This window comes from Rhinoraja longicauda, chromosome 1 (assembly GCF_053455715.1).
Source record: "Rhinoraja longicauda isolate Sanriku21f chromosome 1, sRhiLon1.1, whole genome shotgun sequence".
NCBI lineage: Eukaryota > Metazoa > Chordata > Chondrichthyes > Rajiformes > Arhynchobatidae > Rhinoraja > Rhinoraja longicauda.
The window spans coordinates 8,244,322-8,258,304 of NC_135953.1; positions in this window are offsets into that span (position 1 = coordinate 8,244,322).

Here is a 13,983-nt window from a genome sequence, read left to right on the forward strand (position 1 = left end):
GTAAAAGGGACCACATCACCCCGATTCTGGCCTCTCTCCACTGGCTCCCAGTACGGTACAGAACCAATTTCAAGCTCCTCCTATTCACATACAAAGCCCTAAACGAGCTTGCCCCTCCCCCATATCAAAAATCTTCTAACCCACCACTATCTCCTGGTCCCTCAGGTCGGCCGATTTGGGGCTACTGACTATCCCGCACTCTAGGCTTAAGCTCAGGGGTGACCGCGCTTTTGCAGTTGCAGCTCCTAGACTGTGGAACAGCATCCCTCTCCCCATCAGAACTGCCCCCTCCATCGACTCCTTTAAGTCCAGGCTCTAAACTTATTTCTACTCCCTAGCGTTTGATGCCATCTGAGGGGGCGCTGTGAACTGTTTATGTATGTGCTGTTATGTTTGTGTGCCAGTGTATGTTCGTTCTTAGTACCTGAACTGATGTACAGCACTTTGGTCAACGTGGGTTGTTTTTAAATGTGCTATAGAAATAAAATTGACTTGACTTGACTTGACATGACCGGTTACACAAATCTGAAACCCCATAGAGTCACATGGTTTCTGTGAAATGCCAATGGTGTGCTTGGGGTGAAACTGAAAGCACTGAAACTCTCAGTAAAACAAGGCACAACCTGGGCAGAAGTCACACCGACAACCCGAAGGAGCCACTCACCTGTCCGGGACACTGAAGGAAGGAGCTGGTAATCAGTCACTGTGCGTTTTGCTGTCTATTGGTCTGCGTTACACTTATTCAGCGCTGTCTCTGGCGTTCAGTTCACTCACCTCCGAATGTTATTTCTGGCAGAGTGTGGGCGGTGAGATCGTGTGATCGGAGCCACAGACCCTACTCTCCCAAGAGAGGGGACGGAGACCGCCAGCAGCTGTGCGATTGCCAGGACCAAGGTATAGAAGGAGGGCCAGGTAGAGTGGGAGCGGTGAGATCGTGTGATCGGAGGTGGGTTACGATGGTTTGACGTGGGATAGTTCACCTTTGCGATGGTGCAGACGGCAGGGACCCGTGGCCGCCGCTGCCGCTGCTCCCCGAGATGCGATCGTGCGCTTTCATTGCATTTCCACTTACAATATGGGCGCAGAACCCAACGGTTCCGGACGGGACGGGATGGGATGGGTGGGTGGGAGGGGGGGGTGGTGGGGAGGGGGGAGAATGGGTGGGTGAGTGGGGGGGCAGGGGAGGGGGATGGGGAGGAGGGGAGGGATGGGTGGGGGAGGAGGGGAGGGATGGGTGGGTGAGGGGGGGGTGCAGGGGGTGATGGGTGGGTGAGTGGGAGGGGGTGGGGAGGGATGGGTGGGTGAGTGGGAGGGGAGTGGGGGTTGGGGGAGGGGAGGGGGGGGTTGGGGTGGAAGGGAGGGGGGGTTAGAGGGGAGGGGGTGGGGGAGGTGGGAGTGGGGTTGGGGGAGTGGAGGTGGGAGTGAGGGGAGTGGTTGGGGGATGGGGAGGAGAAGTGTGGGGGTGGAGGAGGGGGAGGAGTGAGATGGGGATTGGGGGAGAGGGGAGGGGAGGAGGGAGTGGGACGGTGGGGGAGGGGCAGTGTGGGTGGGGTGGGAGTGGGGGGGAGGGGCTGGGGACGGGGAGTGGTGGTGGAGTGGGGGGGAGGGAGGGGACGGGACGGGTGTTGGATGTGGCGGGAGGGGAGTGGATTAGGTGGAGTGAATTTGGGTGGGGGATGGGGTGGGGGGGAGTGGGTGGAGTGGGGGGCAGGGGAGGGGGGACTGGGGGGAGGGGAGTGGAGAGGGAGTGGGGGAGGGGAGGATGCTAGACCTATGCAAGATATGTGTTGGGGAGTTTTAAGGGGGGGTTGAGGGGGAGATGGAGTGGGTGAGGGTGCGGGGGAGGGGAGGACGGGGGGAAGAGGGGGGGTGGAGTGAGTGGGGGGGGGTTGAGGGGGGGATGCAGTGGGTGAGTGTGTCAGTGGGGGGAGAGGGGAGGGTACTAGATCAAATCAGGAGAGGCTTTGGGTCCACGGTTCGTTCAGGCTGCAGCGCTGGCGACACGGGGCCGAGGTGAGTGGCACCCTCTCCCCTTCCCTGTTCCCTTGCGCCCACCCAGGAGAGGCCCGCAGGAGAGATTTGGACCCAATGGGTCCACCTCAGTCTAGTAACTTATAAAAATTTCACTTAATAAACTTTGACATATATAAGCCATTTATTCAATACGAAACAATTTACCTGTAATGCTTTCAGAATTAGAAGAGATGTATTCCACAATTTTTCATATTTTAGGTCACGCACGTGACTAAGAATGTCCCGTTAATATCTATTACTAGACCAAGTGGACCCGTTGCACCCTCTCCTCCCTCCTCCCCTCCCACCCCCACCCCTCCCCCCACTCCATCCCCCTCAATCCCCCCTCCCTAGGAGATAGAGTTAAACTTTAAAATGTGAATAACTTTTAATATATAACACCGATTTCAATGAAACCTCTACCATTAGCACCAAAGGGATGACGGTGAGTAAGTTGGGCCTAAAATTGTCGCACTATCATGTACCGTTTTGTCTGTAGTTCAGGAAAAAACAAACGAGAGTTTTAGTATATAGATGTTTTATTCTTAATGTTTTATGCTTTGTTCTTAATTGTCTCCTGTACGTTCGTGTTGTTACTTGCGAGCGGAGCACCAAGGGACATTCCTTGTATGTGTACGTACTTGGCCAATAAACTTATTCAATTCAATTGTGGATGATTCTATTTCCTGGCAGCTCATTCCATGTACCCGCCTCTCTCTCGTAAATCTTGCCCTTCTCAACATGTACACTGCACGTTTATCTAAGCTAGTACCTGTAGTTGCTTGTTCCGTCTCTCTCCTCGGATTCTGTCTGAACTGCTGAGAATTTACAGCAACATTGGGTTTTATTTCTGAAATCCACCATTGTGAGTTCAGGTCTGTCACTGATTTTCCGGCACGCTTGGTTCCAGCGCCTTGCCGGAATATGTGTTTTGCCGGACTGGCGAGAGGAGTCTCACGGTGCCGGAACGTTCCGGACGGTACCGGAACACCCCTGCAGTTGTACAGGGGCCCTGGTGAGACCACATCCGGAGTATTGTGTGCTGTTTTGGTCTCCCAACCTGAGGAAGGACGTCCTTCCATCACAGTGAGGAATGTGGAGGAGTCACTGTGGTGGATGTTCGTGTTAAAATGTGTTTTGTGTGTCCTGCTGCTTTTTATTGTTATGATGACTGTACGGCAAATCAGCGGTAGAGTTGCTGCCTTACAGCGAATGGAGAGACCCTGGTTCGATCCTGACCACGGGTGCTGCTGTCTGTACGTTCTCCCCGTGACCCACGTGGGTTTTACCGGAGATCTTCGGTTTCCTCCCACACTCCAAAGACGTGCGGGTCTGTAGGTTAATTGGCTTGGTGTAAATGTAAAAATTGTCCCAAGTGTGTGTAGGATAGTGTTAAGGAAAATAACTGCAGATGCTGGTACAAATCGAAGGTATCACAAAATGCTGGAGTAACTCGGCAGGGCCTTCTCTCTTGCTGGATGCTGCCTGACCTGCTGAGTAACGCCAGCATTTTGTGACACCTAGGATAGTGTTAATGTGTGCGGGGATCGCTGGTCGGCGCGGACCCGGTGGGCCGAAAGGGGCTCGGCGTGGGGGGGAGGCTTCGCCGTGGGCATTTCAAGGCCTGTCTGCCCGCATGTCATCATGTGAGATGCAGGAGGAGCTGCGCATCTCCCCCCCCCCCCCCCCACCCCCCGTCACCTCTTCCCCGTAAGAGGGCGCCCTGCCCCCTCCGGCCACCAGAGGGTAGCAGTGCTCTGGGTTCCGGCGCTCTCCCGTGGTGCAGAAACAGGCCCTTCGGCACAATTCGTCCAAGACGCCCCCTTCTACCCCATTCCCATTTAGTTTGGTTTAGAGATACAGCGCGGAAACAGGCCCTTTGGCCCCTTTCGTCCAAGACGCCCCCATCTACCCCAGTCCCATTTAGTTTAGTTTAGAGATACAGTGCGGAAACAGGCCCTTCGACCCAATTTGTCCAAGACGCCCCCTTCTACCCCAGTTCCGTTTAGTTTAGAGATACAGTGCGGAAACAGGCCCTTCGACCCAATTTGTCCAAGACGCCCCCTTCTACCCCATTCCCATTTTGTTTGGTTTAGAAATACAGAGCGGAAACAGTCCCTTCGGCCCCTCTCGTCCAAGTTGCCCCCATCTACCCCAGTCCCATTTAGTTTAGTTTAGAGATACAGCGGGGAAACAGACCCTTCGGCCCAATTCGTCCAAGATGCCCCCTTCTACCCGAGTCCCATTTAGTTTAGTTTAGAGATACAGCGCTATCGTGTGCCGTTTTGGCTGTAGTTCAGGAACAAACAAACAAACAAACAAACGAGAGTTTTAGTATATAGATTAGTCCAAGTGGACCCGTTGGGCCCAAACCTCTCCTGCATTGGTGCAGCACCCTCTCCTACCCCTCTCCCTCCCCTCCCCCTCCACTACCCCTTCCCCCTCTCCATCCCCCTCAACCCCTCATCCACCTTCCCCCCACCTCCCTCCCCCCACCTCCCTCCCTCCTCCTTCCCTAGGAGATAGATTTAAACTTTAAAATGTGAATAACTTTAAAAATATAACACCGATTTCAATAAAACGACTTGCTTTACCATTAAAGAGATGACGGTGAGTAAGGTGGGCCTAAAATTGTAGAGCTATCGTGTACCGTTCTGGCTGTAGTTCAATCACAAACAAACAAACAAATAAGAGTTTTAGTATATAGATATTACTAAAACTCTCATCTTGTTTGCATGTGTGTATATTTACATGTTTTTGTACTGGAAATACAGCCGATACGGTACACGATAGCGCCATAATGTTAGGTCCACCTTGCACTCCATTGTCCTGGGCTTCAAATAAATGTTATATTTAAATTTTTTTCACTTTTTATTCTTTCAAAATCACTTTTCCATCTCCCTTTGGCCGTCACCCACAGTTTAAGAATAAGGGGTAGGCCATTTAGAACGGAGATGAGGAAGAACTTTTTCAGTCAGAGAGTGGTGAAGGTGTGGAATTCTCTGCCTCAGAAGGCAGTGGAGGCCAGTTCGTTGGATGCTTTCAAGAGAGAGCTGGATAGAGCTCTTAAGGATAGCGGAGTGAGGGGGTATGGGGAGAAGGCAGGAACGGGGTACTGATTGAGAGTGATCAGCCATGATCGCATTGAATGGCGGTGCTGGCTCGAAGGGCTGAATGGCCTACTCCTGCACCTATTGTCTATTGTCTATTGTCTATATGACAATGGGAACCTAACGGGCCCATCTGTTCAACGTCATAATGGGAACCCAACGCGTCCGTGCCTGCTCAGTTGGTTCCCGAGTGGGGGGAGTTGAATTTAAAGTACCAGGTACTCCCAAGGTTACAATGGTTCTATTTGCAATAGTTGGCCTTTGCGATGACCAATAGCAAGCCGCCACTTGCTTCCGGACACGTGATCACACGTTTTCAATGGATTTCGACTTACAATACATTCGGTTTCCGATGGGTTTCTCGGAACGAAATAAGATTATTAAGGGGTTGGACATGTTAGAGGCAGGAAACATGTTCCCAATGTTGGGGGAGTCCAGAACAAGGGGCCACAGTTTAAGAATAAGGGGTAGGCCATTTAAAACTGAGATGAGGAGAAACTTTTTCAGTCAGAGAGTTGTGAATCTGTGGAATTCTCTGCCTCAGAAGGCAGTGGAGGCCAATTCTCGGAATGCATTCAAGAGAGAGCTAGATAGAGCTCTTAAGGATAGCGGGGTCAGGGAGTATGGGGAGAAGGCAGGAACGGGGTACTGATTGAGAATGATCAGCCATGATCACATTGAATGGCGGTGTTGGCTTGAAGGGCCGAATGGCCTCCTCCTGCACCTATTATCTATTGGAAGCTGATGAGCACCTGTACTTACTTAAGCAGAACTCAACGGGTCCGAACGGGATGGCGTGGATGAGTGGGGAGGGGGGATTGGGGGGGGGGAGGGGGACAGGGTGGGTGGGTGGGGGGAGGGGACGGGGAGTGGGGGGTGGGGGGAGGGGACGGGGAGTGGTGCAGTAGGGGGGAGAGGGAGTGAGTGGGGGAGGGGAGGGTGCTAGACCAATGAAGGAGAGGTTTTGGGGAGTTTTAAGGAGGGGATGGAGTGGGTGAGGGAGAGATAAGGGGGGTTGAGGCTAGGATGGAGTGTGTGAATGGGTCAGTGGGGGGGGTGGGAGTGGGGGAGGGGAGAGTGCTAGACCAATGCAGGAGAGGCTTTGGGTCCATGGCTCGCTCTGGCTGCAGCGCTGGCGGCATGGGGCTAAGGTGAGTGGCACCCTCTCCCTTTCCCTGCCTTCCCTCGCCTGCCCACGGCCCCGGGGACAGTCCCCACCCAGCAACGGGCTTCGTCAGTTGGAGAGGGTAACCGGGCCCGCAGGATTGTCAGTTGGGGGAGGGTTGCCCCGGGAGAGGCCCGCAGGAGAGATTTGTATAGTAGACTCTGTATAGTAGACGCTAAAATCTTACCACTCACTGAAGTTAGGCGAACCAGCCAATAGTTTCCATTCTTCTGCTACGCTTCCTTGAGGCATTAGGGTTACTCCAGCACTTTGTGTTTACCTTTACCTGCAAGTAGCTGCTTCATGTCTATGATTTTATGTTTGACTAGTCCTGTCTAAATATTTCATTACAGAACTTACATACATCTTGTACAGGCATAGTCCAGCGTTTGCAATTAGCCTTCCCTCAACTTAGACTATCCTTATATGTTCCCACAACTACTTAGAAACTTACTGAGATACGGCCACTAATGCCAAAGTGCTCACCAACGGACACATCACCCATTTATTTGGCCATCGGACTATGCCCAGCATGGCCTCATCCACAGCTGGACTATCTATCTTCTGGCACAAAAAGCATTCTTGGATACTCTTTAAATACTCTATCCTCTGAAATCCTATCTCGTGAAGATGTTCTCACTTAATACTGGGGAAATTCAAATCCCCTATTATTCCAAATGCAATTTCTCTCTACAATTTGCCTTGATATTTGCTCCTCTATCTTCTGCTAACTGTTGGGAAACTAATCCCCTGCAGTTTAACCTCTACCCATATTGTTGCATTTGAAGTGCCTGTGAAATCATCCGCCCTCATTAGTGCAACGATGATGTCCTTCACAAATAACGCAATGCTCTCTCCTCTTTTCCACTGCCCTTGTCATGCCTGGAACTTCTATATCTTTTAACATTGAGTTGCTAGTCTTTCAACTATGTCTCAGTGATTGCAAAAACACCATATACCCACATGCTGAAAAGTGCTAAGCTCATCTGCTTTACTGGTCAGAATCTTTACAACAAAATAGATACAATTTGACCTCCTCATCCGACCATGTACAACATCATTCCCATGTGTGTTCTACCTAAAGACTGACCTAGTGTTTCTACATTTGACTGAAACTTACCCCCAATTGCGCATCTAGTCTAAGTCCCATTTTCCCCCGACCAAATTAGTTTCAAACCTTCCCAACAATAGGAGTAAAACTGCCAGCGAGGATATTGGACCTTGCCCCATTCAGGTGCAAACTGACCTGCCAGTAGAGGCTGCACCCACTTCACAAATGGCCATGTCCCAGCATCTAAAGCCCTCCCTCCTACACCCCCGCCTTTGGCCACATATTCATCTGGCCTATCAGAGCAGTGTATGACCATGTGTGCAGCTGCTTGGAAAGGAATGTTCCTTCAATGTTTTTCATTGATACACCAGCAGGAATGGGCAGGACATTTCTCACCAATTTGATCCTATCCAAAGTTCGAGGTCAAGTTGATGTTGCTTTTGCAGTAGCATCCCCTGGTATAACAGCCACATTGATGCCTGGTGGAAGAACTGCACATTCTCGATTCAAGATACCCATCGAAGTGACCGATAATACAATGTGCAACATTGAGAAGAACTCCAACATGGTTCATTTGATCAGGAGTGTGAGACTGATTGTTTAGGATGAGTGCCCGATGATTAGGAGGGAGATCTTTGAAGCGGTAGACAGAACCCTTCGAGATCTATGCAGAAAGAACAATGAGCCTTTTGGCGGCATTCTTACCTTTTGTTGTGGCGATTTTCGACAACTCCTTCCTGTGGTGAAACGGGGAAATGATGCTGATGTTGGAAATTCTTGCATCAAGAAATCCTATTAATGTTCAAATTGTTATATTTTGTTATTCACATTTTAAACTTTAATAAATCCCTTTTCCACTTGCTGTGCCCGTCAGCCGCCCATGCGCAGTAATACCTCCATGTTCCACGTCACCATGGAAACCCGACGGGCGGGAATGGCGGCGCCGCCCGAGAGCCCCTAAGAATGGAGGGGGGGGATAAGGGGGGGTGGAGTGGGTGACTGGGGGGTGGGAGGGGAAGGGGGGGGAGAGGGTGGGGAAGAAGGGGGGTTGAGGGGATTGTGTGAGAGAGAGGAGGGGAGGGTGCTAGACCAATGCAGAAAGAAAACACCATTTTAAAGAAAAAACGTGATTTTCATTTCGATTTATTGATTTATTTTTCAAAAGCCATTTATTTTAAAGAAAAAAGCGCCATTTTCCCACGTCACAATGGCAACCCAATGAGTTGTGGGCCCAACAGGTCCACTTGGTCTAGTCTTCACTATCTACGATATCACCTACTTTAGTCTCATCATATGTTTCTGTTTGAGGACTATATGTGTCATGCCAGTATGTGTCCTGGATTTTGGATGAAATAACGACGCTGTCTTTGTAATCTTGCAGCTAAACTGTGGAAAGAAATTACAAACGGAGTCGAGTGCGTGCATACATTTGGAAAAGACGTTGTGAAAGGAAAGAAATTCGACGGTGAATTGACCAGAAATTCTTGAACGAGATTCTATCGGAAGCCAGATGACAGCACACGGAGACAACGCTGGTGTATCCACAGAGGTGGAGAGAGAGGTGGAGAGTGAGAGTTGTGTGGAGACTGAGGGGAAAAAGATGCTGAGAGAGAAGAGAGAAAAAAAAGAGAAATGGAGAGGGATAAAGAGAAAGAGAGAGAATGAAGTGGGAAAAGAGAGAGTCGCAGAAGAGAAGAGACAGGTGATAGAGAGAGAGAAGAGAGAGAGAGATAAGATAAAGAGAGATAAGATAAAGAGAGAGAGAGCCACACACAAGAGAAACGAAAGAGAGAGAGAAGAGAGAGAGGCACGAGAGAGCACAGAGGGAGATGATAGCCAGGAGAGAGAGGGAGAAGTGAGAGAGGCACGAGAGAGCACAGAGGGAGATGATAGCAAGGGGAGAGAGAGAAAAGAGAGAGAGGCAGAAGAGCAACAAGAGAGATCTGAGAGAGGAGAGAGTGAGAAAGAGAGAGAAAAATAAGAGAGATGAGAGAGAGACGAGAGAGAGATGAGAGAGAGGAGGGAGGAGAGAGAAAGCGGGATGACATTCAAACAAATTAAGCATGAGTAGCAACAACTGAAAGCCAATAGAGACAGATTCTCTCAAAGAAAATAACATAGAATATGGAATAGAATACTTTGTTGTCACAAGTGACCAGGCACAGAGAAATCCTTTACTTGCATACCCAATGTATATAAGTTTGAAGAAGGGTCTCGACCCGAAACGTCACCCATTTCTTCCCTCCAGAGATGCTGCCTGACCTGTTGAGTTACTCCAGCATTTTGTGTTCACGTTCAACGTATACAAATCACAGCCACCAACGGCACTGACAAAGTTACAAAGTACACCTGCTCCTCCTTTTGTTCTACTTCCCCCCCACCCCCCCACCCAACAGTTCACCCACACTGGGTCCCCATTCTCCTTTGTTCCCCCCCCCCCCCCCCTTTTCCAATTGTCCATTGTTCTTCCCCACCTCCCTCACAGAAATCTCCCCACGGGGAACTGTATAGTATATAGAACAGATATACTATATTATATATCTTCTATATAGTATACTAGACCAAGTGGACCTGTTGGGCCCAAACCTCTCCTGCATTGGTGCAGCACTCTCTCCTCCCCCACCCTCCCCCTCCCCTCCTCTGCTCTTCCCCCCTCCTCCCCCTCCCCCTCCCCTCCCTCCCCTCCCCCTCCCTCCTCTCCTCCCCCCTGCCTCCACCCCCCTTACCCCCTCCCTCCACCCCTCCCCCTCCCTCCCTAGAAGATATTTAAATTTACAAATGTGACTAACTTTAAAAATATAACACCGATTTCAATGAAACTTCTTCCATTAGCACCAAAGGGATGACAGTGAGTAAGGTGGGCCTAAAGTTGTCACGCTATCGTGCACCATTTTGGCTGTAGTTCAGGAACAAACAAACAAACAAACAAACAAACAAACGAGAGTTTTAGTATATAGATAGAGCAAAGCAGCACAGAAATAGACTCCTCAGCCCACAATGTCTTTGCCGAACTTGATGCCAAGCTAAGGTAGTCTACTCTATTATCTCTTTTAAGCTTCTAACCGTGGTGATTCCTCCTTCTCCCTGGACCCATCCAGCTGAAGATACAGAAACTTTACAGCGCACACAGCCAGACTCGAGAGCAGCTTCCTCCTCTCTCCATCAGGCTTTTGAATAGTCCTTCCATAAGGTGTATCCATTTTTTATATTTAACGAATGAAAAAGATTTTGAGTTCCCTCCGTAACTCCCTGGTCCACTCGTCCCTTCCTACCCAAACCACCCCATCCCCGGGCACTTTCCCCTGCAACCGCACGAGATGCAACACCTGTCCCTTTACCTCCCCCCTCAACTCCATCCAAGGACCCAAACAGTCTTTCCAGGTGAGAGAGATTCACCTGTACCTCCTCCAACCTCATCTATTGCATCCGCTGCTCTAGATGTCAACTTATTTACATCGGCCAAACCAAGCGCAGGCTCAGCAATCGCTTCGCTCAACACCTGCGCTCGGTCCGCGTTGGCCAAACTGATCTCCCGGTGGCTGAGCACTTCAACTCCCCCTCCCATTCCCAGTCTGACCTTTCTGTCATGGGCCTCCTCCAATGCCATAGTGAGGCCCACCGGAAATTGGAGGAACAGCACCTCATATTTCGCCTGGGCAGCTTGCAGCCCAGTGGTATGAACATCGACTTCTCCAACTTTAGATAGTTCCTCTTTCCCTCTCTTCCCCTCCTCCTTCCCAGATCTATCTTCCTGTCTCCACCTCTATCCTTCCTTTGTCCCGCCCCCCTGACATCAGTCTGAAGAAGGGTCTCGACCCAAAACGTCACCCATTCCTTCTCTCCTGAGATGCTGCCTGAGCTGCTGAGTTACTCCAGCATTTTGTGAATAAATACCTTGAGTTATGTAATCCTCTGTTAAGGCCAAATCCAGGTAGATGTGTGAGTGAGTTAACGATGCCTGTATTAAAACCACTTGCAGCTACATTGCAACAATGCTGTAATGCCTCGGACAATATATTGCGCTACAATGCTGAGAATTATATTCTGCACTCTGCTTCTTACCCCTTTCTTATATTGATTGGCTTGATTGTATACATGAATAGTATTTTCTGATTTAATTGGATTGTATGCAAAAGAAAGCTTTTCCACTGTACCTCGGGAAAGACATTACAATAATAAACTTAAACCTAAGCAATATGTCAGAGTCTTTCATGAGAAACTGCATAGAAGCTGTGATACTTTCCCCAGGGCTCGGTGCTGGGGCTGTTACTCTTCAAATTGTACATTAATGATTTGGACGAGTGGATTGAAGACTTTGTGGCCAAGTTTGCAGATGATACGAAAACAGGTGGAGGGGTAGCAGGGACTTTGCAGAAGGACTTGGACAGGTTGGGAGAGTGGGCGGAGAAGTGGCAGATGGAATATACTGTAGCAAAGTGTGGAGTCATGCATTTTGGTAGTGGGAATAAAGGCGTGGACCAGAGGTGTCAAACTACCGGCCCGTGGGCCGCATACGACCTGCGAAGGGGTCCAATCCGGCCGGCGGGATGATTTGGGGAAAAGCCAGCACTGTTAGATTTTACACAGGTAGTGGGCTCCAGGTAAAGGGCAGCACGGTGGCACAGCGGTAGAGTTGCTGCCTTACAGCGAATGCAGCGCCGGAGACTCAGGTTCGATCCTGACTACGGGCGCTGTCTGTACGGAGTTTGTGCGTTCTCCCCGTGACCTGCGTGGGTTTTCTCCGAGATCTTCGGTTTCCTCCCACACTCCAAAGACGTACAGGTTTGTAGGTTAATTGGCCGGGCAAATGTTTAAAAATAAATTGTCCCCATTGTGTGTAGGATAGTGTTAATGTGCAGGGATCGCTGGGCGGCTCGAACCCGGTGGGCCGAAGGGCCTGTTTCCGCACTGTATCTCTATAAAAAAAATGAAATTGTTTTGAAATGACCGCTTAAACTCGCAGGAAATATGAATTTGGCGCAGAAGGGAAATGCAAGTCTGTAGCTGTCGTCTCTGCATTACCCGGCTCCCGGGGGCGAGCAGAAGCTACGCGGGCGGGAAGGGGCCGGCGCTGGGGAAGGTGGGGAGTCTCAGCGTTGTTGTGGACACTGGGAAGTGCCTGGGCTGCCGCCACAGAGACTGCCACCGTGTACCTGAGACCCAGGTGTGTGCGTGGATAGAGGCTGGTGGGGAAGTCGCCGCACTGTGAATGGGGCCGCAGCCAGCGATCCATAATCAGAGCTGCCCTCCAGGATGGGGGCTCTGGGTTTGGGTTAAAGTCAGGTGGGATGTGAAGACGTGCTGGTAGTTATGCGGGAATAGGGAAGAGATGGGAGAAGGTGGTGGTAAAGGAAGGGGAAGGGGAGCAGATGAGGGAAGGGAGGGTCTTTAGGGATGAGGAAGGGAAGAGAGCGTGTCGAGTGGGGGAGTGGATGGTAAAGAAAGGAAGTAGGGGGTTTTAAGAAGGGAGCAGATGAGAGAAGGAATGGTGTTTAGGGATGAGGGAAGGGAGGGGATTTAGGGACAAGATAAGGAAAGAGAGAGGATGAAGTAAGGGAGGGGAGTGGGGGTGTAGTTGGAAGGAAGGAAGTGAGGACTGGAGAACGCATAGGCTGAGGAAAGGGACAGGACAGGTGAGGGAGAAGGTGAGGGTAGAGAAGCGGCACGGTGGCGCAACGGTAGAGTTGTTGCTTTACAGCGAATGCAGCGCCGGAGACTCAGGTTCGATCCTGACTACGGGTGCTGTACTGTACGGAGTTTGTACGTTCTCCCCGTGACCTGCGTGGGTTTTCTCCGAGATCTTCGGTTTCCTCCCACACTCCAAAGACGTACAGGTATGTAGGTTAATTGACTGGGTAAATGTAAAAATGGTCCTTAGTGTGTGTAGGATAGTGTTAATGTGCGGGGATCGCTGGGCGACGCGGACTTGGTGGGCCGAAAAGGCCTGTTTCCGCGCTGTATCTGAAATATGAAAATATGAAATAAGCACACGAGGGGAGAGGATGTGAGAGGAAGGAAGAAAGACATAAGGAGAAGGATGGGGAGCGGGGCCTTCAGGTGAGATGATGGACAGACCATCTTTCACCATGCCAGGTAGCTACTGTTTGGCTGTTCACCACCCAGCCAGCCCATTGTGGGCAAAACATAAACACTGTAGGAAGACTATAAGGCAGGGGAACAGAATTAGGCCATTTAGCCCATCAAGTCTACTTTGCCATTAGACAATTGACAATAGGTGCAGGAGGAGGCCATTCGGCCCCTCGAGCCAGCACCGCCATTCAATGTGATCATGGCTGATAATTCTCAATCATGGCTGATCTATTTTCTCTCTCAACCACATTCTATTGTCTTCTTTCTCCCTGTAACCTAATCAAGACCTATCAATCTCTGCCTGAAAAATACCCAATGTCTTGGCCTCCGCCACTGTCTGTAGCAATGAATTCCACAGATTCACCACCCATTCCCCCTCATCTCCATTTTGAATGCATGACCTTTTATTCTGATGCTGTGACCTCTGGTCTCAGACTCTATTACTGGAAACATTATTTCCACATCCACTCTATCTAGGGGCCTAGATACCAATCATAAAAGTAATGCTTGCAAGGCAATCTTCTTCATAAGAAACAAAATTGGTGAAGTGAAAC